Raw genomic sequence first — 27,384 nt, 5'->3', positions numbered from 1 at the left:
CTATATGATACTATAATTGTGCATATGTCACTATACATTTGTCCAAACTCATGAAATATATACCACCACCAGTGCATCATAATATATACTATGGCATTCGGTGGGTATGATGTGTAAAGGCAGGTTCACCAATGATAACAAATGTACCACCCTACTGAATAACGCTAATAATGAAGATGGCTACACATGTGTGGACGCAAGGGATGTTAAATCTCTGTACTTTTCTCTCAATTTTTCTAAAACTATTCTAAAATATAAAATCATTTTTTGAAAATTTCAATGATAAAAGCAAAACCTAAAGAAAGGTAATTGCTGAATTGGGTGGTTCAAACTTGATCTAGCAAAGCCCAGATTTATCTGTTTTAAGATTAAAGTACACCTTAGATTTTAGATTGGAGAAGGCAATGGCACCCCACTCAGTACTCTTGCCTGGAAAATCCCATGGATGGAGGAGCCTGGTAGGCTGCAGTCCATGGGGTCGCGAAGCGTCGGACAAGACTGAATGACTTCACTTTCACTTTTCCCTTTCATGCATTGGAGAAGGAAATGGCAGCCCACTCCACTATTCTTGCCTGGAGAATCCCAGGGACGGTGGAGCCTGGTGGGCTGCCGTCTATGGGGTCGCACAGAGTCGGACACGACTGAAGCGACTTAGCAGCAGCAGCAGCGGTAGATTTTAGATCAAATTAAAAATATATATGGAATAAATTTAAATTGTAGTAAGGTCTTAAAATATCTTAAACTATTTTTTTTACTTTTAATACTGATATGAGTATAGGTTAGCCGTTATTTACAATATATATCTAGACCCTTGCCATCATCAGTCTTTTCAAACACGGTCTCATAGTCTGTAATCAAAACTAAAGACTGTTTTCATGGTTCATAGTTACAAGATTTCTACTTTTTCCTTGTCACCCCAGAAGAGTTTAGTGTTCATATATTCTTAAGATCTTATCCTTCTCAAAAATCTTTCTTTTCTCATTATTTTATGAAACAAATTATCTGAATTTTACACAGTCCTCTATATAGTTATCTCTAAATTAAAAGTTTAAAAAGACTGCATGATTTTTAAGAAACTACGAGTCCCCCCTGATTAAAAATTTTAAACCTCAAACATACAAATTTCTCTGTATTTTTAATCTATTTTCTTTTATATTACTCCTTTGTTCTTCAAAAGAATTCATTTTTCCTTCTCTGGGAAAGTAATGTTGGTGGTAGCCATTTTGGAAAGAGTGCTATGAATATCTAGGTTTATGGTGACCAGGGAATAAATGGAACATTTCATCTGTTCTTTTAATTATAGCATAGAAGCTTACAGTGAGTCCAATTCATTTTCCAAGAATCTTAAGCAAAGGTTAATTTTAATGGGAATCTAAATTTTGCCCAATTTTCAAATTTCCTTGTTCAACTTGTGTCTCTGTTTAAATCTGCTAAGGAAATATTGCATTTTAAGTATTTTAGAATACCTTTAAGACTTTTTCTTCAGAAAGCTGCCTCCACTTTAATTTTATGGTTAATTTATTTCTCATACAAACTTCACAGTTTAGAATATAAGGACCCATTTTCTCCTGATTTGCAAGTGTTTACTTCTATCAGTGATAACAGAGTCTTAATTTGCACTGTGTGATTATAGGCACTTGGATCCAGATTAATTAACAAGTATTTTTAACATGAATTACATAGAAAAGATACAATGGTCACAGGGCTTTTCAAATTGTTCATATGTTTGCAGCACAATTTTGAAACTGAAAAAAAAAACTGTTTTTCAGCACTGCAATAATGCTCAATGTTATGCTGTTCAATTTATCTTTTCTTTTTGTTCTGTAAAACCAGACATGAAATGCCACTATATAAAGAAGAATGTGCATAAAACTATATTCTGTCAAATGTAGGATGTGACAATTGAAGGAATAAATTTACTTTTGAAGTTTTGTACACTTATTTTTAAAAATGTTTTACAAGCATTCATCATACAGTCCATGGTATAAGAATCTGCCTGCAATGGGGGAGAACCTGGTTCAATCCCTGGGTAAGGAAGCTCTCCTGGAGAAGGAAATGGCAACCCACTCCAATATTCTTGCCTGGAGAATTCTAAGGACAGAGGAGCCTGGCTGGCTACAGTCTACGGGTTCCAAAGAGTCTGACACCACTGAGTGACTAACACCACCACCATAATTAAAATCACTTTAAAAAAATATATATTTAAATCACACATTTCTCAACAAGTAGATTTCTAAGCAAATACATTTTTGTTCATTTCACTTAGACGTACCATTTACTGAGGACATTTTCAATATTTTCTTTGTAATGCTATTCAAAATCACATCCATTTCCAAATCCTTACTATATTTCAGTATCTAAAATTTGAGGGAAAAGTACATCAGCTTTTTATTTCTGACTCATCATATTTTTCTCCCTACTATTGTTTATTTGTCAAAGGAGGTGGAAATAATATTACTGTTCAGGATTCTTATGAGATTAGAAATATGTTCAATTATTTTATATCAATATCTTTTAAAATTGCATTTTAGAACTGGACATGGAACAATAGACTGGTTCCAAATAGGAAAAGGAGTACGTCAAGGCTGTATATTGTCACCCTGCTTATTTAACTTGTATGCATAGTACATCATGAGAAATGCTGGGCTGGAAGAAACACAAGCTGGAATCAAGATTGCCGGGAGAAATATCAATAACCTCAGATATGCAGATGACACCACCCTTACGGCAGAAAGTGAAGAAGAACTGACGAGCCTCTTGATGAAGGTGAAAGAGGAGAGTGAAAAAGTTGGCTTAAAGCTCAACGTTCAGAAAACTAAGATCATGGCATCTGGTCCCATCACTTCATGGGAAATAGATGGGGAAAGAGTGGAAACAGTGTCAGACTTTATTTTTTTGGGCTCCAAAATCACTGCTGATGGTGACTGCAGCCATGAAATTAAAAGACGCTTACTCCTTGGAAGGAAGGTTATGGCCAACCTAGATAGCATATTTAAAAGCAGAGACATTACTTTGCCAACAAAAGTCTGTCTAGTCAAGGCTATGGTTTTTCCAGTGGTCATGTATGGATGTGAGAATCGGACGGTGAAGAAAGCTGAGTGCCGCAGAATTGATGCTTTTGAACTGTGGTGTTGGTGAAGACTCTTGAGAGTCCCTTGGACTGCAAGGAGATCCAACCAGTCCATCCTAAAGGAGATCAGTCCTGGGTGTTCATTGGAAGGACTGATGTTGAAGCTGAAACTCCAATACTTTGGCCACCTCATGCAAAGAGTTGACTCATTGGAAAAGACCCTAATGCTGGGTAGGATTGGAGGCAGGAGGAGAAGGGGACGACAGAGGATGAGATGGTTGGATGGCATCACTGACTCGATGGACATGGGTTTGGGTAGACTCCGGGAGTTGGTGATGGACAGAGAGGCCTGGCATGCTGCAATTCATGGGGTCGCAAAGAGTCGGACACAACTGAGCGACTGAACTGAACTGAATATTTAGTCATTATTTGCTTTCTTACCAATTCTTTAATTTGTTAATAAACATATCATTTTATGCTGTTCCTTTCATAAACTCTATCTTTCAAAATAACAGATTTGGAGCTATACAATAACCACACATCTAACATCATGACCAAAAAGCTAATTTAAAAAAAAAAAAAAAGCAAGGTTTATCTTGACATTTTCAGTGAAATTTGTGCAGGATTGAAATACTGTGGAAGAGTTAAAAAGGATAATATTGTTATATTCAATTTGCTTTTTTTCCAGCTTAATGAGTTGAAAGTGTAAACAGTTAAATTGCAGCCCTTCTTTTTATTTTTTTGATGCAGTTATTAGAGCTCCAAATTTTTCTTTAAATGTTGCTGTTGTTTTACTCACTAAGATGTGTCCAACTGTTTTGCAATCCTGTGAACTGTAATCCACCAGGCTCCTCTGTTTATGGGATTTCCCAGGCAAGAATACTAGAATGGGTTGACATTTCCTTATCCAGGGGATCTTCCAGATCCAGGGATCAAACTCTAGTCTCCCATACTGCGGGCAGATTCTTTACCATTGAGCCACCAGGAAAACCTTTCCCTTTAAGTATTGTTACCTATATACTACAAATTATATTATTGCTTTGATATGAATGCTTGTGTCGTCCTAAAATTTGTATGTTGAAATCCTAATCCCCAAGGTGATGGTATTAGAAGGTGGGACATTTGGGAGATGATTAGGCCATAAGAGTGGAGCCCTCATGAATGAGACTATTACTATTATAAAAGAATCTTCAGAAAGATCCTTTGTCCTTTCAACCATATGAGTTAACAGAGAGATGAACATCTATGAACCAGAAAGAGTGTCCTCACCACAAACCAAATCTTCCAGTTCCATAATCCAGGACTTCCAGTCTCCAGATGTATGATAAATAATTTAAAAGTCACTCAATTTACGGTATTTTTGTTATAGCAGCCCAAACACACTGACAGATATATATATATATATTTTTGTTTTTTTAATTAGGCTCTACTCTATATAATTTCTAAGTGCCTGTGATTCAACATTAACTTCTAGATTATTTAGAAGTATATCTTTTCAATATTCAAATTTTCAGAGACTAGAGAATAGTTGGAGTTTTTAAAGTTCAGTTTTATACCCTATTAATGAAATGTTTATGCCATTTAAGTTTTGTATGATCACAAATATAATTGGTTTTATAATTTCTACACTGTATCTTTTTTATTTTTCCTTTCATTTTTTTCTGGATAAAAAAATTGTTAATAATTTATTTCTGTCTTTACAGTATCAACTACTTAACTCTACCTTCTGTTATAATCATTTTAGCAGTTAGCTTATGTATTACAACATGCTCCCTTGATTTATTTATAAGTATATAAATATATAAGTATGTAACCTTACACATAAACTATCACATCTAAAAATGTGTAGCCAAACATAAAGACTAACAATACACTGAATTATTTTCAACCTTAGTAGTATTAATTTACTGAAGATATGGTGCAGTTCTGTGCTAATTTCTGTCAACCAGTTGTCTTTAACGATGATTGTCAAGGAAATTCATTTATGTGGTTAAAAAGCTAATACTTCAGAGACTTTAATCAAAGATGTCATTACAATGCTACATTACAATGCAGTTAACTTTTCTTCCTTAGTTCATTTCTTCTACTCTCTGCCTTTGGTCAATATAGGTAAAGCACACTGCATAGGTATTGGTGGTTTCATTATGTTACCATATTTCAAGGAGGTACCTGTTACTGTCTGAATGTTTGTGTCCCTACAAAATTCTTATGTTGAAAATCAAATGCCCAAGGTGGTCATGTTGGTGAGTGGAACCACTGGAAGATGTTTACATCATAAAGGTGGAGCCCTCATGAATGGCATCAGTGTCTTATAAAAGAGATTCCTGAGAAACTCTGGCTTCAACAAAAGAACACAGCAATAAGTCATCTGCTATAAATCAAGAGGCGCCTCACCCAAAGGCAATCATGGCGGTGCCTTTTTCCAGCCTCCAGAGCTGTGAGAAATAAATTTTTATTGTTCCTAAGCTAACCAGTCTGTGGTATTTTGTGGTAGCAACCCAAATAGACTAAGATAGTATATAATGTAAGTCAAAGAAGTAAATTGGTTTTTACGTGAATAAACTTATAGGAAGGGGGGAAATGAAGGTAATAGTTTTATGAAATCAAATGTGTATCCCAACAAAATGACTAATAAACATTTCAAGTCTTTGCTATCTTAAAAATTTATAAATCCTGAAATTAAATATAAATATGATGTAAGGGACCAAAACAATAATATACATACTTCAATGTAATATGTATGAACAGAGCAAAAACTGATGGCTATGTTTAATGTAAATGTAAGTGCAGGTATATATTTGTACCTTCTTTACTAAACATTAGAATAAATATTTTAAATTTTTGAGATGTGATTTCTGGACACTACATGAATATATCTGTTATCAAAAGTTAGAAACAATGAAAAATCAAGAAAAAATAGAAAATACTAATTTTCCCATTAATCTAGAACATAGGTGGGCAAACTACAGTCCACAGGCTGGCAGCAGTCTTACTGGAATACAGCCACGTCCATTTGTTTATGCCTTCTTTATGGCTTTTGTCAAACTAGAAGGACAGAACTGAATAGTTGCAAGACAGATGTTATGTCCCACAAGTATGAAATATTTACCTATTAAGAGAAAGTTTTCAGGTTCCTGATCTAGAAGTCATATGTCATTTCAGAGATTGTGTATACCCATAAACACAACACATTCAGCCAGTCAGAACATTTCAAATACAATATAAAAATATTTCTTTAGAATAAAATATATTTTCCTCCTTCTGGCCAAGCTTAAACAGAAAGAATATAAGGGATTAGATGAATCAGACATATCTAAGGCAGGGTGGGGGGAGGGAAGCTATATTTACTTGGCTTGGTGAACCAGAAGAATATTACAAGGGGTAATTTATGTCAGAGAAGAATGAGGTCCTCAGTAAAACAGAGAATTTTATTTGTGAAAATGAACTTAGTGACTTTCATGGTATTTATGAATGTCCCCTGCTTATATTTTCACGGACTAAATCCAAGAAGAAATTCACCAGAGAAATAATACAGCCGTAAACAGTAATTCAAAAATTCACAAACATAAACTCTCAGAAGAAAAAATGTTTCATATACACAGATTCTTTCATTAAAGAAAAAACAACCAACAGAAAATTTCACAAAGGCACGAGAAGTCTTTGAATTCCTTCCACCTGACATTGCACCTAGTATCAAGAGAAGCTAGGGAAGGCTATACCAGGGCTACTTCAGTTGCAGTGCAATCCTGTTGCAGTGAGGAAGGAAAGGCTTGTCATTTGTTCCCAGTGATTCATCCTGATACTATTTCCTCAAGGGAATCTGCTGGGCTAATTAGAAGTACTCAGGATCAACACTGGAAAGCAAGTTTTCACATACTGAATTACTGAGGCAAGGCTGGATTCCTTAGAAATGACCCTTACCTGTTCCATGTCTATAAAACTAAATGTGTAAATGTATAAACGTTTTTGAATATATCTGAAGTTATGTTTTTTTAACTGAACAATTATTATTATTGTTGTTTAGTCATTAAGCCATGTCTGACTCTTTGTGACCCCATGGACTGTAACCTGTCAGGCTCCTCTGTCCATGGAATTTCCCAAGAAAGAATATTGGAGTGGGTTGCCATTTCCTTCTCCAGAGGCTCTTACCATTTATGACTTCATGGAAAAGAAAAAAAAGAAAAAAATATATATGAAGATATATACATATTGTATGTGTACACTTCACATACTATTATAGATACATCTCTCATATCATTTTTAATATTCCAGATTATTCAATCATCTAGTACATTTTAATCTACTTGATTTCCCTTCATAGAAAAAACTAAGAACTTGCTTTTCTTTCATTCCGTTGTTTTTTTTTCCACTTTATTTTTTAATTGAAGGATATTTGCTTTACAAAATTTTGTGGTTTTCTGTCATATATCAACAATAATCAGCCATAGGTATACTTTCGTTCCCTCCCTTCCATGTCCCTCCCCATCCCACCTTTGTAGATTGTCACAGAAATCCTGTTTGAGTTCCCTGAGTCATACAGCAAATTCCCAAAAATTTATAATGCCATATGCAAAATAGAACTTTTTTTTTTTTTTAACCAGTGTAAACCAACATACCACTGAATAATCTTATGGTTACTGTAAGTAGACCTATAGCTAAAGGGTAAATGAACTAAAAAGGCTTTTGGTAGGTATTTTCAAGTTATTTTCCAGAAATATTACACCATTACACCATTCTGTATCCTCATCAACAGTAAGCAAGGATACCTATTTCCTTATACCTATGGTATGATGCAGTCAGAAAGAAAAGCTATTAAGTCACTAGGTACAATATAAAAATTAATGATGCAACTTAAGATATAACTACAATGAGTCAAGTACATAACACTAACATCATGCTAAAATTTTATGAAAGGGAAAACCAATATTAAACATGAAATACAATAAAAGTTAAAAAAAATTTGAAACAGAAATGAGAATTAGACTTCGTATTATAATTATAGAGCAATGTTGTTAGAATTTAGCTTTAGTTAAAAGTATTTTCATACCAACATCACATATTGATAATAATGGTATCTTATTGCTAAATATAAAATTTATTTGTGATCAACAAGCATAAGGTCATCAAGAATCTAGAATCAATGATGAACCATTTAGGGAGCTTCAGGGCAATTTTGTTTAAATTTTATTTCATAAAGATCTGAACATAATGGATAATAAAAAATAATACACCAATGAACTAGTTAACCTAACTTCACTAGACCTTGGTTTCCTCACACTATGCAATGAGAATAATAGTATATTTCATATAATTAATACACTAAGTGAGTGAAATAATGTATACATATCTTTAGCAAGTGCCTGGCACATGAAAATAGCTAATATTTATTAAATTATATTTCAGGCATGTTTATAACTCTCTACATGAACTAGCTCATTGATTCTCACACATACACACACACACAAATGTTTTGGAATGGGTATTATGAGAAAGCCAAAGAAAGGAGATTAATTTGTGAGATCACATAACAAGGAAATAGTATTGCTTAAGGGGACTAGCAGGTCTAATTTTAGAGTTTTGATTGAAAATCTCTATTCTTTACTGCATCTTGTAGTAATCAACTAACATATACCCTCTGCAACAAATATAAATTTTGAAAATTGCAATTTTATGATGTTCGTTACATAAATTTAATTATATAAGTATTAATTTGATTAATTCATATTTCATATTTTAGCAAGCTACAAACATAATTTGAGGTAATTTTCTGTTGAAAGTACTTGAAACAGAGTTTTTAAGACACAGTAGTTTTGGAAGAAAAAGCCTCTTTGTGAGTTTCACAAAGTAAAGCATTAATTCTAATTATTTAGTTGCAATATTATTAGCAGCAAGATAGTAACTTTATCTTCCATCATTTCAGTAACATCACAAAGCTTGATTCTCTGAATAATCTGAACAGGACCAAGTATTTCATTTCATAATTTGGCACTGGTTCCAGCTAAAATTTTAGTCTTACAGAGTCTTCAGTATAGTCTGGGCAGGACTCACCATAGGGTAATATGCAGTGTGGTGATGAAAAAGCCCCACACTATGAGTAACCCAGGATTTTGAACTGAAGAAAGTTAGATGAAACACCATGTGAAATCCATATCCTACTTCAGTTTTCCTGCAGTAATAATGGTAAAATAATTTACCATAGTAGGATTTTAATTTTCATCAAATTTCCAAATTCATTAGCAAATAATTTTACTTGTGTGAAAGACAGGTGTTCAAGAAAATAGTGATATTATAATTCCTGAGAAGTAAGCAGCCTATTTTCATTCATCACATTTACCACTACTTCAGAGAGGGCACTGTAACTTCCATTTACACTCTGCTAATAGCATGCAGTTGAGCCTGTCAAGTAAAGAAGTTTACTATGGAATTTGAGGACCAGAGCTTATATTCCATGTCCATCTGGCTCAAAGACACAGTCAAGTTAACCTTTCTAAACTTGAGTTACATCATCTGTAAAATAAGTTAGTAGGAGTATCCATCCATGTGAATACTATCAGGATTAAATAACATATGTAAATAACTTTGTCTAGCACCTGATTTAAAATGTGTTGAAGTGTAGTGGTCATTAATTTTAGTAACAATAACTTATGTTTAATATAGCCAATTAGAATTAGTTAAATATTTTTCAGTTAATTATACTTTAATTTAGCATTGACTATTATTGAAGACATATTTTTAAAATCATAATTTTATTTACCCTTCAAAATTAATTGTACCCTCACTGCTAAGAATTCATAAAATACACACTCATCCATCCCCACAAATGCTTACTTAATCAGTTTAGTAATGTGTGGTTTATTTTTTTACAGTTTCTATGTAAGTTGATGCTTCTTTTGTGGAAATTCATTCTACAAATTTGTGAAGCAAATTTCTGAATGTATTAATTCTAGAATTACCACTGTTAACTAGGTCATGTTGACAATCTCTATTTGTATTCCTTGGACAGGAGGGAGGTTTCTTCAATGTTTTACGTTGTCTGCACCCATTTCAAGCAGATGAAAAATAGAAAAGAAAATGTCCCAGGCCAAAGGAACAGCATGGCCAGGTGATGTGGAATAAAATAAAACACACAGGAGTCATTTGAAGAAATTTCTTATGACTAGAGCTTAGAGTTCAGGAAAGAGAAGAATGAGCAGTGAGGTTGGACATTAAGGCCAGGTGTAGAAACAGAAACATTAGAAGCCAAGTTGAACTATTTTGATTTTACAGAAGTCACTGAAAGGTTTTAAATTAGGAATTAACATAATTAGATCTCCCTTTGGAGACTTTTCTCTGGTTTAAGAATAGAAATGAAGAATGAAAATGGTCTGGTTTGGGTGTACAGCACCAGGAATAAGACAGCAAATGACTGGAAGTGGAGGCTGGTTATTTTCAAGTTTATGCTTTTGGTAATTCTTAGTAAAATTTCCCATAACAGGGATGGCTTGGAGAGAGGATGGTTTAGGGAAACAAAAGTGAGTTCAATTTCAGACACATTGAACTTAAGATCCCTGTGAGTGTTTCTCAAGACAGGCTAATATACGTTGAAGAAATAAGCAAAATCTGAAATATCAGTAGCTTCGCTCATACACAAACTCAACAACAGTAAAGGATCGGAGATTTTACCCTATTTTCAAACTAACCAGTTAGGATACTATAGTAACATAGATGGACAAGGGATTTCGGTGTTAGACACAACGGAAATTAGTACTCATGGCACAGCAGGCCTCAGGAGCTTCCAACTGACATGGGTTCTCTTCACTCCATGGGGGCATGGATGGATGCAGTGCACACAGTGGATTCACATCAAAGCTGAGGAACCTCAAGTTTAGGAAAGCCCTCGTTTTTCTTGATGAAAGTGAAAGAGGAGAGTGAAAAAGTTGGCTTAAAGCTCAACATTCAGAAAACTAAGATCATGGCATCTGGTCCCATCACTTCATGGCAAATAGATGGGGAAACAGTGGAAACAGTGGCTGACTTTGTTTTTTGGGCTAATCACTGCAGATGGTGCTTGCAGTCATGCAGTTAAAAGATGCTTACTCCTTCGAAGGAAAGTTATGACCAACCTAGACAGCCTATTAAAAAGCAGAGACATTACTTTGTCAACAAAGGTCCGTCTAGTCAAGGCTATGGTTTTTGCATTGGTCATGTATGGATGTGAGACTTGGATGGTGAAGAAAGCTGAGTGCAGAAGAATTGATGCTTTTGAACTGTGGTGTTGGAGAAGACTCTTGAGAGTCCCTTGGACTGCAAGGAGATCCAACCAGTCCATCCTAAAGGAAATCAGTCCTGGGTGTTCATTGGTAGGACTGATGTTGAAGCTGAAACTCCAATACTTTGGCCACCTCATGCAAAGAGCTGACTCATTTGAAAAGACCCTGATGCTGGGAAAGATTGAGGGCAGGAGGAGAAGGGGATGACAGAGGATGAGATGGTTGGATGGCATTATCGACTCGATGGACATGGGTTTGGATGGACTCCGGGAGTTGGTGATGGACAAGGAGGACTGGTGTGCTGTGGTTCATGGGTTCTCAAAGAGTTGGACATGACTGAGTGACTGAACTGAACTGAACTGAATATCTTTTAAAGAAGACTACTGACCATAGCTGACTCTCCCCTCAAAGGCAGATATTATCTTTACCTTTCTTATCAGTAAACTCATCTGCCCTCTGCCCAAGGGGACATCCAGTTTCCAAGGCTGTTTGCTAAACAAACTTCCTTGACAAGATAGAACAGAGCAAAAACTTGTCACAAGACATGTTGAAATATCATAGAGAAGTTTTCCTCCATAAAAATATATTTTTCCTCCATGCAAAGTCCAGTATATGAACATCATCTCTTTTGAATGGTGATATAGGCTACTTCCTCCTTGCTATGACATCTTCAAATAAAAGAAACTAAAAGCTTTTTGACACTCATACCAAAGAATATTGGAAAATATGGATAATCTGGTTGTTCTACTAATATTCTTTGTTGGTTCATGATAGAAAGTTTTAAGTGGGAGGAAGAAATCATATTTGCTGCTCACCTTAGAATCAGAGATGTCAAAAAAAAAAAGTACAAGGTAAAAATTTAAATTGCAACAATATTCTAGACATAGACATCTGGGGAAAAGTTTGGGAATTCCCCTAGGAAAAGGCAAAATTCTCCAAAAATGAATGGGAATTTACCAAGAGATGGGAGACTATGGAACAATGAAGCCTAGTGAGGCAAAGTGAGGCTATGTCAATTTAATGGTTTAGACCTAGTCCCTCAGCAACTTACCCTAACTGGATGTATAGCCACTTCATAAAGGGAGACTATTTCTTTTTTATCTTGGTCTGCAGTAGTAAAGCAGCAATAACTTATTGGCTCTTAGAGCTGAATGAAAGAAGTCTGACCAGGAATATTGAAGGCACTACTGAGTGAAAGCAGACAGACTGGAGTTTCAGACACAGGTTACTAACTAACTGCTGCCGAAACAGCCTTATGCAACAAGGACCTACACAATTAATTTTGTGTAACTTGGATTTTCATAACCTCAGATATGCAGATGACACCACCCTCATGGCAGAAAATGAAGAAGAACTAAAGAGCCTCTTAATGAAAGTGAAAGAGGACAGTGAAAAAGTTGGCTTAAAACTCAACATTCAGAAAACTAAGATGATGGCATCCAGTTTCATCACTTCATGGCAAATAGATGGGGAAACAGTGACAGATTTTATTTTTTGCGGCTTCAAAAACACTGCAGAATGTGACTGCAGCCATGAAATTAAAAGATGCTTGCTCCTTGGAAGAAAAGTTATGACCAACCTAGTTCAGTCCAGTTGCTCAGTCGTGTCCGACTCTTTGCGACCCCATGAATCACAGCACGCCAGGCCTCCCTGTCCATCACCAGCTCCCGGGGTCTAACCAAACCCATGTCCATCAAGTCGGTGATGCCATCCAGCCATCTCATCCTCTGTCATCCCCTTCTCTTCCTGCCCTCAATCCTTCCCAGAATCAGGGTCTTTTCCAATGAGTCAACTCTTCGCATGAGGTGGCCAAAGTATTGGAGTTTCAGCTTCAACATCAGTCCTTCCAATGAACACCCAGGACTGATCTCCTTTAGGATGGACTGGTTGGATCTTCTTGCAGTCCAAGGGACTCTCAAGAGTCTTCTACAACATCACAGTTCAAAAGCATAAATTCTTCGGGTCTCAGCTTTCTTCACTGTCCAACTCTCCCATCCATACATGACTACTGTAAAAACCATAGCCTTGACTAGACGGACCTTTGTTGACAAAGTAATGTCTCTGCTTTTAAATATGCTATCTAGGTTGGTCATAACTTTCCTTCCAAGGAGTAAGCGTCTTTAGATATGCAGATGACACCACCCTTATGGCAGAAAGTGAAGAAGAACTAAAGAGCCTCTTGATGAAAGTGGAAGAGGAGAGTGAAAAAGTTGGCTTAAAACTCAACATTCAGAAAACTAAGATCATGGCATCTGGTCCCATCACTTCATGGCAAGTAGATGGGGAAACAGTGGAAACAGTGTCAGACTTTGTTTTTTTGGGCTCCAAAATCACTACAGATGGTGACGGCAGCCATGACCAACCTAGACAGCCTATTAAAAAGCAGAGACATTACTTTGCCAACAAAGGTCTGTCTAGTCAAAGCTATGGTTTTTCCAGTAGTCACGTATGGATGTGAGAGTTGGACTATAAAGAAAACTAAGAGCTGAAGAATTTATGCTTTTGAACTATGGTGTTGGTAAAGACTCTTGAGATTACCTTGGACTGCAAGGAGATCCAACCAGTCCATCCTAAATGAAATTAGTCCTGAATATTCATTGGAAGGACTGATGCTGAAGCTGAAACTCCAATACTTTGGCCACCTGATGTGAAGAACTGACTCATTGTTAGAGACCCTGATGCTGGGAGAGATTGAAGGCAGGAGGAGAAGGGGACGACAGAGGATGAGATGCTTGGATGGCATCACTGACTCAATGGACATGAGTTTGAGTAAACTCTGGGAGTTGGTGATGGACCAGGAGGCCTGTTATGCTGCAGTCCATGGGGTCACAAAGAGTCAGACATGACTGAGCGACTGAACTGACTGGATTTTCAGTGCCATCATGAGTCTAGGATCTGGAGTAAAAGTACTTCAAATTGTTTCTCAGACTTAATTACCTCACAGATCTATCTCACAAGGATATAATCATATCCACTTAATTAAGCAAGATGAGTAGGGTTAGTCTTCTTTTAAATCGACTTGAATTTTCAAATAGTTTTGTTTGTAAGTAGTTGTCCAAAAAACACAAAAACAAGAAGACAAAAAGAACATCCTTAACCCTACCAGCTTCAGTCCATAAGCCAAGTTAACATCCTGTAACTATTTTATCACCTCTTATTACACAAAAATGTCAAAGCAGTAAAACAGATGTCAATAGGATTAATGCTATATGACATTCAGATATATAAAAATAGACAGCTGAAACCAATTTTCTTTCCTTTAGCATTACTATTTACTTATTTGGTATTCTAACCACTTCAAAATAATTTGAGGAAGATTTTTAAACTGACCATTAGATAAAACTGAATAGCAAAAATAAATTAGGAATATCGATATGAAAACAAAGGAGAGTATTTATGTGGTATGTTAGTTGAGATGAGTTAACAACTTTAATAAAGCACCAATTTTAAGATTTCTCAAAACTGAAGTACATATAAAATATGGAGAATAATCAATACACACTAAAATAATAGAATATAGAGAAATATATATATGTTCTATATATACCCTAATTTTTTTAAAATGCCAACTCCTCAAACTTTAGGAATGTTACAACCACTCATTTATACAGGTTAAAAATCTGACATCAACTCTTTTTTAAAAACATTTTTATTTTAGAATAGTTTTAGATTTGCAAAAAATATTGCAAAAACAGTATGGAGATTATCTCCTCATACAGCTGGCACCTAGAATCCCAAGTACTATATCTTATCTTTATTACCACTAATGAACCAACATTGGTGTACACCTACTATATTAGGGTTCTCTAGAGAAAATATAAAGAGATTTATTATAAGAAATCAACTCACGCAATTATGGACTCTGAGAAGTCTCAAGATGTATAGTAGGAAAGCTGAAGACTCAGGAAAGTAAATGCGTACTTCTGGTCCAAGTCTGAAGACCTAAAAGCAGAAGAGACAGTGGTATAATTTTAAGTCTCAAAGCCAGCAGTCCCTAGAACGAAGACAAACAGAAGTTTCAGTCTGAGCCTAAAGGCTGGAAAAAGACCAAGATCTCAGATCAATCAGTCAGGAGAAGTTCCCTCTTAATCACCCAGTCTCTCTGTTCTATTCAGGTTTCAATCGGATGAGACCCATTCACTTGAGGGAGTACAATCTGTTTTACTCAGTCTACAGATGCAAATGTTAACTTCATCCAGAAACAACTTCATAGACACAATCAGAATAATGTTTGACTGAATGGGCACCCTGTGGCCTAGTCAAATAAACATACAAAATCAACTATTATATTTAACAAAGTCCATAGGTTATTCAGATTTCCTTAGCTTTCACCTAATGTTCTATGATCCAGGATCCCACTCAGGATACCACATTTAGTTTTCATATCTCCTCTTGGCTTTTAGAGTTTCATAGACTTTCTATATTCAGATGACAATTCTGAGGAATTCTGGTCAGGTATGTTTTTGTCTATCCCTTAAATGGAATTTGATGCTTTTCATATGATTTTATACTGCACTTACAGATTTGGAGAAGAAAAACCACAGAGCCTAATTATATCATATCAAGTACATATTTTCAACATGACTTATAAAGGTTGATGACCTTAATCACATGGTTAAGGTAGCCTTTGTCAAATTTCTTCACTGTGATGTTACAACTCCCTTCTTTTTTTTTTTTTTTTTTTTTTTTTTTAACTCCCTTCTTTTTAAAGATACTATTTGGAAAGAAGTCTAGGAACTGCCTAGACTTAAAGGGCATCTATATAAATTATTTGGAACTCTTCCACAGGGAAGATTTTTCTATCCTTCTTTCCTTCTCATTTGTTTATTTATTTAATCATTGATTTGAATATGGACCTATATATATTTTTAGTTCAGTCGCTCAGTCCTGTCCAACTCTTTGCGATCCCATGGACTGCAGCATAAGAGGCTTCCCTGTCCATCACCAAATCCCGGAGCTTACTCAAACTCATGTCCATCGAGGCAGTGATGCCATCCAACCATCTCATTCTCTGTCATCCCCTCCTTCTCCCACCTTCAATCTTTCTCAGCATCAGGGTCTTTTCAGATGAATCAGCTCTTTGCATCAGGTGGCCAAAGTAATGGAGTTTCAGCTTCAACATCAGTTCTTCCAATGAATATTCAGGACTGATTTCATGTAGGATGGACTGGTTGGATCTCCTTGCAGTCCAAGGGACTCTCAAGAGTCTTCTCCAATACCACAGTTCAAAAGCATCAATTCTTCAGCACTCAGTTTTCTTTATAGTCCAACTCTCACATCGATACCTGACTACTGGAAAAACCATGGCTTTGACTAGATGGACTTTTGCTGGCAAAGTAATGTCTCTGCTTTTTAATAGGCTGTCTAGGTTGGTCATAACTTTTCTTCCAGGGAGCAAGTGTCTTTTAAGTTCATGGCTGCAGTCACAATCTGCAGTGATTTTGGAGCCCCCCAAAGTAAAATCTGTCACTCTTTCTATTATTTCCCCATCTATTTGCCATGATGTGATGGGACCAGATGCCATGATCTTAGTTTTCTGAATGTTGAGTTTTAAGCCAACTATTTCACTCTCCTCCTTCACTTTCATCAAGAGGCTCTTTAGTTCTTCTTCACTTTCTGCCATTAGGGTGGGGTCATCTGTATATCTGAGGTTATTGATATTTCCCCTGGCAATCTTGATTCCAGTTTTTGCTTCATCCAACCTGGCACTTTGCATGATGTACTCTGCATATAAGTTAAGTAAGCAGGGTGACAATACACAGCCTGGACGTACTCCATTCCCGATTTGGAACCAATATGTAGTTCCATGTTCAGTTCTAACTATTGCTTCTTGACCTGCATACAAATTTCTCAGGAGGCAGGTCAGGTGGTCTGGTATTCCCATCTCTTGAGGAATTTTCCATAGTTTGTTGTGATCCACACAGTCAAAGGCTTTGGTGTAATCAATAAAGCAGATGTAGGTATTTTTCTGGAACTCTCTTGCTTTTTCGATGATCCAGCAGATGTTGGCAATTTGATCTCTTGTTCCTCTGCCTTTTCTAAATCTAGCATGAACATCTGGAAGTTTCCAGTTCACATACTGTTGAAGCCAGGCTTAGCGAATTTTGAGCATTACTTTGCTAGTGTGTGAGATGAGTGCAATTGTGTGGCAGTTTGCTCAACCTTTGGCATTGCCTTTCTTTGAGATTGGAATGAAAACTGACCTTTTCCAGTCCTGTGGCCACTGCTGAGTTTTACAGATTTGTTGGCATATTGACGGCAGCACTTTCCCGGTATCATCTTTTAGGATTTGAAATAGCTCAACTGGAATTCCATCACTTCCACTCACTTTGTTCGTAGTGATGCTTCCTAAAGCCCACTTGACTTCGCATTCCAGAATGTCTGGAAATATATTTTAGACTAAAAATATATATATTTTAGATTCCAGTTTATAATCAAATACTATTTTATCTATTTTGTTGTTCAAATGTCTCCATTTTTGGCCAGTTCACTCAGTTCCAGCGTCCCACTTACATAATTCAATCACTGTATTGTTTTTTCGAGCACTTCCTCACATGTTTTCACTAAGGTGCTCTGGCCTCATTGTATGTATTTCCTATCCCTTTCCTAGAATCTGTCATTTCTCTAACAGCCTGGTTTCTTTTACTGGAGAATAGCATAAGAAACCAATATCTGAGAGTTTGTGTACTTACCACTAAAGTGTTGTTGCTTTTGGACCCTCTTTGTGAAAAGAACAAGTAAATATATGTGCAAACAGTAACTCATGCATATAAACACATCTAGAATTATTTATTTATGGTATTATCTGTATCTGTCTTACTTTAAACATGAGTTTATACTGATATCTCCAATTCAAATTCATTACCACATAGATAATTCTAACTTCCCTTTCATGCTTCTCTGTAAATCCCCACTTCAACAATGAGAAACATGGCTTCCCAGCACCTGTCAACTATGCAGTTAATTGTTCAGTTTCAGTATATATAGATAGCAGATCACAAACAACCAGTACCCCATGGAAAACAACTTTGTCAATTTAAGTACACAGCTTACAGACAGGTGTTGTTATGCTTTTAGTTTTATAGACTCCACTCAGCGTCTCTTTTTCTTTGGTTTTGCAGTTTGAATATGATGTTTCTTTTCCAGTGTTGAACACCATGAGGGTAACCCATGGGCTCGGCTTTGGTCTGGGTTAGTTGATAGTGGGCCTACTGAGGAAAGCTGACAGGGCTCAGCTGGAGCCCTCCAAGCTAATTCCACTGCCTGCTTCGAGTGTGCAGTGAGAAGTAATGGAGGAACTGCAAGGGCAGCAAGAGGACGGGTCCCTATGAGCTATGTAGGGACCACAGAGAAAGGAAGAAGCTGACCCTACTTACCAGACTCAGCTGACCCTACTTACCAGACAAAACTCCACCTTGTGGGATCCCGAAAGCCGGGGCTCCTACTCAGACGACAGGCCACGAGTCTGCGGCACCAGGGCCACAGGCATATGGCTCTTCGGAGTTTTCCCATAACCTCGTGTCCTCAGGCGAGCAGTGCTGCGTCCCACTAGCCCCAAGCAGAAGGCCAGGCCTAAAGGGCACGGACTGGTAGGGGACCAGTTTGGCGCGGGCGAGCCACGGGCACCACGTGATTCGCGTCTTCCAGGTCCCTTTAGCCGGTCCCGGTGTCTGGGCTGTGTAGGTACCAACCAGTTCACTAGCTGGAGTCCTGGGAATTTCAGCACCTCCGCCAAATTTCCACACAAAGGTAACGCAGCTACTGAAGTCAGATCTCGCGAGATCTCCTAACTTACCATCCCTGGCACACAGCCCAGTCAGAAGAGAGAATCCTGGGAACCTTGATTGTCGAAGAGGCTCACCAAGTTCCTTACAACAGGGAGGCTGTATGGGATCTGACTCACAATCTTTATGCGTCCCGGGAAAAGTATTTTGTCCTGGGCTAATAAAACTCTGTGTTGAAAGTTATGTTTTCTATATGTTGAAAAATACCTTAAAGGACATTCTGTTATAATATATCCATAGCTTATTTTCTTCAACAGAAAGAAAACCAAACTATGACTTAGTGCTGAACTCATTTTTGATGCTATTCCTAAGGATATTTTTCTTGCTGGAGCATGTAACTGTTCTTGCTTTTGGCAATGCAGCACAAATGCAGGGAAACTTTATGTAAAGTGTGAAACAGGCGCTAATGCCTTCACAATGGTTCATAAACCGTCTGGAACCCCCAAAGAATTATTGCTCTAGATACTTCATTGAATAAAGTTTATGAAACCTGTTAAACATGCCTGTCTCTAGAGCACTTTTATAAGATGCTTGAAAAATTATTTGATTGCGTCTAAAGCTGTATTTGAAGAATTAAAAAAAATAAAAAAACAAGCTAGCAAGAAAAGAAAATGAATCAAACCGCTTTGAAAGCAAGTTGAAAATAGGAACAGCATAATAGGAACAAAACTTGGGCTGTTATTGACCAAAAGTATTAAAAGAACACTTGCAGGTCAGGAAATAAATTATTTTTTCATTGTGATGGTTTGAGGGCTTTTTAATGATTACTAACTGAATCAAAGACATAGCAATCAGCAAATTAAGCCACCTGCAATATACGAAGTTCCCATAACGCATTAGTGAAAGATTTATGTACACATGTTCACACAGGCACATACATACACACAATAGTTTAGAGATATAAAGAGAAAAATATCAAATTAGATCACTCTTAGGGGTGCATTAAGAAATACTATCAAATGTGTAAAAAAGAAAAATAAGCAAAACTTATTTGATAAATTTTATCTTCAGCATAAAGCAGAGTTTTAAGTTGAATATTTTCTGCCTTTTTTTTTTTCTGTGACAAATGAGTGAGATAGCTCTTGAGGGAAATCCATTTCCAAAATGCATTTATTAGGGCTTTACTCAAGTGCAAGGAAAGAAGATAAAGTGACAAGTCAAATTTAGTATAATATGGGTTTGAAAGGATTTTTTTTTTTCCACCTTGAGTAAGTATGAGACTAATTTACCAATGCTCAATCTATTACAAGGCCTAGAAAACTTCTGATTACATATTAAAACAAAAGAACACTATTTTTAGGAGCACAACACTTGAAGGCCTAATTTTGAATTGAGGAATTTGATGTTCACGTTCAAAGTCAAAATCTGATATATATTGAGAGAGAAACAGAGAAAAAACACATTCACTCTTAACTGTGGTTCCACAAAACAATCACTTCAAATTTTCGGTCTTCAACAAAAACTAGCTAAATTGTATTTAGAAACTTGTTCAATCCTGTCAGCCTGTTCTCACATATGTAAAATGGGATTATTATTGTTTAGTTGGTACAGTTGATACGATGTGTCAATAAAGTAAGTGCAAAGACCTGGCACCTATCTAAAAATAGATACTCATTAAATACCGTTCCTTCCCCTACTCCTTTTAGGAATTTAAAGAGTTAATGACAAGATTTATTGTTGTTGTTATTTGATTCAACTACTCACAAATATGGCCATTAACCCATTATCAAACAAAATATTTCTACTATAATTCCCAAAGGCTGTAATATCCCCTTGTGAACACAAAACTCTGTCCTTTCTGTATCTTTTGTTGCCACTGATTGTGTTTTTTAATCATACTTTGCATAACAATATTAAACATCAATTAGTGTCATGCACTGGGCAGGTGTTGGCAGAAATATAAGAAAATTAAAAGAAATCAGTGCCTTAATTAGTTGAGATCACAATTCATTTAAACATAAGCAAATTAAATACCTTATAAAGAGAATATAATATAAAAATATTGGTAATTTTAATTTCCCCACTTTTATACCCACAGATACAACTGGTAATACACACATCAATTTTCTAGAACCTCAAATCTTTTGTGTCCTGCTTTCCAAAGCATCCGTTCTTCAGTCTCATTGAACCATCTTGTATCCTCACCTGTCTTCATTTTTCTAGTCATGAAATTTACCCCATATTTGTGTATTCCTTACAGGCATTCATTGTAGTGATACTCTGATTAGAACATTCAGTCCCTTCATCCATCTGGATAAGACTTGAAGTTCAAAAAGGTAATATCTATGCAATGCTGTGGATATATTTAACTTACTTCACAGGCATCATATGGCCACTCAAAAATAAATATTTACTCGACATTTACTATATGTAGAACTTACTACATACATTGGGAATGTGAAGTAAACAAAGCAGGTTGTTGTATTGGCTACTTTGTACTTATCATTTAACCTGTTGACAGTTAAGTTTTGTCAATCTTAAAATGGAACTATTAATACTACATTGCTTGGCTTCCATGCAGATTAAAGCAGGGAATAGATGTAAAACACCTACATATAATCTGATGTGATATTTTTATTATTCTTGTTATTATTAATGCTAACCTAAGCATTTCAGTCATAGTGGCAGCACAACCGTCTTGAAATACACATACTAAGGAGAAAGCAAAGTAAGGCCAAGTTTACCCTTTACTTTAAATGTTTCCTGTATACCTGTTCATCCTCTTTTCTTATCTATCAGTAAATCACTACATATATGACCACATATGGTATAATTACCTAACATTTTAACATTATTGTACATTTTCCAGAAGAACAATTTCTAGGAAGAGAATGTAAAGTTGCAGGAATACTAATGCTCTAGGGTTTTGGCAGTTCTCCCAGAAGTGCTACAGATAAATACCTGAACACTTTCTCCTTCAGAAGCAGTACATTTAAGTAGAATTCTGTTTAGACTTTTGAATTGTGACATATGTTAATCCCACTGTGAGTTTCTGCATGAAAATAATGTTAGCAAAATTGTAACATGGTAGTATCAGGGTAATTTCCCACTTTATAGTAAATATGCTATAAATATACTGACTTATGGGAGCTTACACCTATAAAAAGAATTCAATAAATCATAGTTTGATGACCTGAGTGTGTGTGTGTGTGTGTGTATGTATACACACTCAGTTATGTCCAGCTCTTTGAGACCCCATGGACTGTAGCCCAACCAGGTTCCGCTGTCCAGGGAATTTTCCAACCAAGAATACTGGAGTGGGTTCCCATTTCTTCTCTGGGGTACTTTCCCAACCCAGGGATCTTTTGTGTCTCCTGCATTAGCAGGCAGATTCTTTATCAGTTGTGCCACCTGGGAAGCCCTTGAAGACCTGAGAACAACAATTATTCATTGAAGGGTCAATAATACCCTTAATATATGTTTAAATAATACCCTTAATATTTTCATAATTCATCTTCAGAATATAACATTATATATTATTATACAATAAAATTTTATATTAAAATAGTTTTATTTACTATAAGTTTTACTTGAAAGTGGTGTCAAATAGAAAAATTCATTCACAAGTTAATGTGATTTAAGATGTATTTGAAATTAAAATTTCCACTAATGACCAGTAAGTAGATTAAAGATTTCTATATCCCTATCAAGTTTTTGCAATTAATTTTGATATTTGTTAAGTACATTTCAAATATAGAGAATGATATAGAGAATTTTTTTTTCCAACAAAAGTTTATCTATTAGGATTTCACTATTTAATATGCATACCAATACTTTAATGTACAGAACCAGAATCAACAAGAGAGTCTAAAAACTGTCCCTGTATCGATGTGCAGCAGAGAGGTGGCTTAGGCTCGGTACTGCAGTCTTCAAATTATGGTTCCCGTTTCATAAAAAAGGGAGAGAAAAAGAAGTAGGGAGAGAAAAGCAGGAACAAAGAAAGGGAGTGAGAAATTGGAAGAAAGAGAGAAGGAAGACAAAAGTTGAGAAAAAACCTGGTCAGATACTTGGAAAGCATTCCCTTTGCCTAGCCACAGTTTTAAACAAGGGAAGAGACATTATTTCAAACATTGGTCTATTGAAAACTAAAGATGACCAGTCATATTCAAGACTCTGTGTTTGATATTACTGCTATTTTTCCTTCCTTAATAGGAAAGCCCCTGATTTAAGTCATCATGAAGCATTGGCTACTGAGTGTGTGTAGGTAACTCCTCCCTCTCTCACGGGCATCACAGAGTCATGCCACTGCTCTATAGGAATAGTCCCAGTCAGGCCAATGGTGTTAGTTCAAATGATATCTTGAGATCCCTTCAATATCACTATTATAACTTATCTAAAAATATAAAATAGCAAAAATAAGTTTTATAACTTGTGTGGTTTTCATGCACTGGAGAAGGAAATGGCAATCCACTCCAGTATTCTTGCCTGGAGAATCCCAGAGACAGCGGAGCCTGGTGGGCTGCTGTCTATGGGGTCGCACAGAGTCAGACACGACTGAAGCGACAGCAGCAGCAGCAAGTGGTTTTCATGAGATATTAACATACACAGGAGAGAAATAAGGACGTATGTGTTCATTCAAATAACTGTAAGTATAAGTTTTAACTAGTTCCTCTTTGTAAAGTGGAGTACCCTTCATGGGATATGGAGACAGGCATCACTAGTGTTACCAATATGGAGTAGGTAACTTTTGATTCTGCTCAATTCGAATATGTTTTGAATTAGATTTTTGAGGAAGGAGGAAGACTATTATGAGTTGGAAAGAGAACAAGACACTATTCCAAAAAGTACTGTTTAGCCTTATAGCAGTCCCGGGAATTAAATATATATATATATATATATATATATATATATATATAAAATATATATATATATATATACACACACACACACACACACACACACATTATTTCACATAAAAATAAGGAAACTGAAGCATAAAACTTTTTGAGAGTAATTTTATTCTAATGATTGTGGGAACACCATGCGTAAAAAGGGCTTCCCAGGTGGTTCAGTGGTAAAGAATCTGCCTGCCAATGCAGGAGACGTGGGTTTGATCCCTTTTTCAGGAAGATCCCCTGGAGAAGGAAAAGGCAACCCACTCCAGTATTCTTGCCTGGGAAATCCCATGAACAGAGGAGCCTGGTGGGCTACAGTCCATGAGGTTACAAAGACTCGGCCCTGACTGAACACACATGTGGGCACGCAGGCACTCAGGGATAAAGAATTCTTTTGAAACACATAACCAGATGAAGAAAAACATCTACAGTTTGATTGTATATTATGATGATGGTGATGACTTATAGATTCTTGCTCTGATATTTTTATGAGTAGGAGAAATAGACCCTCCAGATTATCCATTTTATCTACAAAAACAATAGCCCTTGTGATAAATACAGTGCAGATAAAATGTATCTATAAGGGCAATTGAACTTGTTTACTGAAAATATCCTTTGACAAAGTTGAATTTATTCACCTAAGTCATAAAGTGAATTCACTGACGAGTTGTAAAGAAGTTTTCTCTAAACCAGAGCCACAATACAAGGTAAAATATGTATACCAACCAATGTTTGCTGCTAAGTCGCGTCAGTCGTGTCCGACTCTGTGCGACCCAATAGACGGCAGCCCACCAGGCTCCCCCATCCCTGGGATTCTCCAGGCAAGAGTACTGGAGTGGGTTGCCATTTCCTTCTCCAGGGCATGAAAGTGAAAAGTGAAAGTGGAGTCGCTCAGTCGTGTCCGACTCAGTGACCCCATGGACTGCAGCCCGCCAGGCTCCTCCGTTCATGGGATTTTCCAGGCAAGAGTACTGGAGTGGGGTGCCATTGCCTTCTCCAACCAATGTTTACATGGACATATTCATAGAATATATCCATATATTTGTTTACACATATGCTCCCACTCTACCCTAAATATTTCATTCCAAGTACTGCTCTTTATTTCAGTTTCTAAGTAGTAAATTACTTGAGCCAAATCCTATCCTGCTCATTTAGGCAAGGATGAATATACTCCTAGTAAAGTTTGCCCAACTTTTAACCTGGTAACCCACTCCAATATTCTTGCCCAGGAAATTCCATGGACAGAAGAGGCTGTCAGGCTACAATCCATGGGGTCACAAAAGAGCGGACACAACTCAATGACTAAACAACAACAACCTGTGCACAGATGTCCCTGGGACATCCAGAGATTTGTGTGTGTTCCCAGAAAAGTGAATCCTCCCTTTGCCTCAAGATGAATTCTTGCAGACTGAAGAAATGAACACAGGGAAGGTTACCACTTTGTGCTGTGCAACCCCAAACTCCCCATCCAACCACTCTAAAGTATTTATTAGTTTTGATGTAGAAATTCTGATGCAGAACTAAATGAATAAAAAAAAAGAATATGAATAGCAAAATAACAGAAAGGAAAATAAATAGCTTTAATTGTTCACACATGAGGAACATTTTTCTTACATTCATTTTAATTTTCTTCACTGATTATTCTCCTTAGCCTTTGTAATTTAGTTTCCTTTATCTGTATGCAACCCAAAATGTTGTACCAGAGGTCATCGAAGACCTTCTGAATACTAACCTTTCTCTAGATCTCTAGATTTTTCTGAGGCTTTTAACCTTACAAATATACCTCTGTAATTTTTCCTCTCTGGACATTTTTTGCATAGGATTATCCTGTTCCTAATGAATTGTCCTTTTCTTTCTCTATTCTTTCACTCAGGAACCTGATTTGTTTTTATGAATTTTACCAATCTCTGTCTATACTAATTTATTCCATACCATTATTTCCAGACCTAAATTATCTCCAAAAGGTCAGTCACAAATTGCAAATTCCAGCTGGCTTCTGGTGTCAATATGTAAATATGCTAGCATCATTTCACCCTTAATAAATGAAAAAAAAAGGCAAAAGTAATTCTGTGCACAATGTATGTGTGTATGCGTGCGTGTATGTCGTATAAAGAGCTGCTGAATTTAGGTAAAGGGTATATTGAAGTTCTTTGTAATGTTCTTAGAATTTGTCTGTGAATTTGAAATTATATCAATTTAGACTTTTACCAAAACAAACAAAAAAAAATTCGTTGAATTTGTGCTTCTTTCTCTCACACATCTGTATTTCTCATAATCTGGATTTGAGATTGTACTCATTATAAGCCAGGTGTCTAATGTTAGATTGCTTCTTTCAAATCCTGGTTGTTGCATTTACAACTAATATGACCTTTGCCTATGTACTAAATCTCCCTAAACTGTATCCTTTCTGTAAAATAAAGGCAATACTGATACTTGTTCTATAGGATTATTTTGAAGATTAAGGGAGATAACCCATATAAAATGGTTAGTTTATAATAAGAACATAAGCATCAGTTTATACAGTTATTGAGACTTATTTTCCCTGTACCTTCTAATCAGTTTATACATTTGTGAATTCTATGTCTGCAATACCATTATTCCTTTCTTCAATCTATCCACATTGTATGGTTTTAATCTGTATTATTGCAAAGATTTTTATTACTCCCTGCCTCCAAACCATGATATTTATAGCTGCTAGATTAATGGACCTATAGTACAATTCAAATTGTGTATTTTCTTTTGCTGACGAGCTCCTGTTATTTCCCCATTGCCTCCCAAATTGTTCAAGGGCCTCAGCTTGGCATTTGAAGTCTTCTAAAATACAGCCCCAATCTACTTTATACTATCATTAACTCCCCTTATTTTCTACAACTAGCTAATAATACAGTCAGCACACCTGATACTCTACACGTATGTCTCACACTTATGCCCTGTTCTCATGTGTTAAGCTACGCTTTCATCTTGACTCCTCTTTCTACTTAGAGGTTTCTTCTGTCCAAATCATTCTCACAGGTATTAAATAAGGTGACATTAAGGCAACTGTTGTACAAGATAACCCCCCAAATGTCAGTAGTTTAATAGACAATAATTTATTTCTTGTTCATGGAAAGCCTCCAGTAGATACCCCTGCTTGGAAGGCTGCTTTCTTATACCAGATAATTCAGGAATCTAGTCTCCTTCAATCACATGCTTCTGCCATTTTTAATTCATTACTTCCAAGGTTACTGTGCTCATCTGTATCAGATCAGTGGAGAGAAAAGGAATGTGAATGGTTTTATGGGCCCCACCTGGCCTGTATCATTTTTAAACTCATCCCATTGTCAACAACTGAGTCATGTGGTTACACTTCAACCTGGTTGTGTGCCCAGAAAGAAGAAACAGATCTTAGTAAATACTGTCTGCCACACTACATTCTGGGTACATTTCAAATATTCTCTTTCCTGTGA

General features: G+C 36.3%; 1 long non-coding RNA gene across 1 annotated transcript in view; it reads right to left on the bottom strand.

Annotated features, from left to right (window-relative positions):
• The window catches only part of LOC145540943 (uncharacterized), a 230,466-nt gene extending 211,338 nt beyond the window's left edge, over positions 1-19,128 (bottom strand). The window contains exons 1-2 of the long non-coding RNA XR_014078652.1: positions 18,719-19,128; positions 15,169-15,261 (exon numbers count right to left, since the gene is read on the bottom strand). This is a non-coding gene — a long non-coding RNA (uncharacterized LOC145540943). The remainder of the gene's footprint in view (positions 1-15,168; positions 15,262-18,718) is intronic.
• Positions 19,129-27,384: the final 8,256 nt, after the last annotated feature.

This window comes from Giraffa tippelskirchi, chromosome 3, assembly GCF_054371585.1.
Source record: "Giraffa tippelskirchi isolate mGirTip1 chromosome 3, T2T-mGirTip1v1.2.pri, whole genome shotgun sequence".
Lineage (NCBI taxonomy): Eukaryota > Metazoa > Chordata > Mammalia > Artiodactyla > Giraffidae > Giraffa > Giraffa tippelskirchi.
The sequence above is the reverse complement of the archived record's forward strand: the minus strand, read 5'-3'. Positions and strand labels throughout refer to the sequence as shown.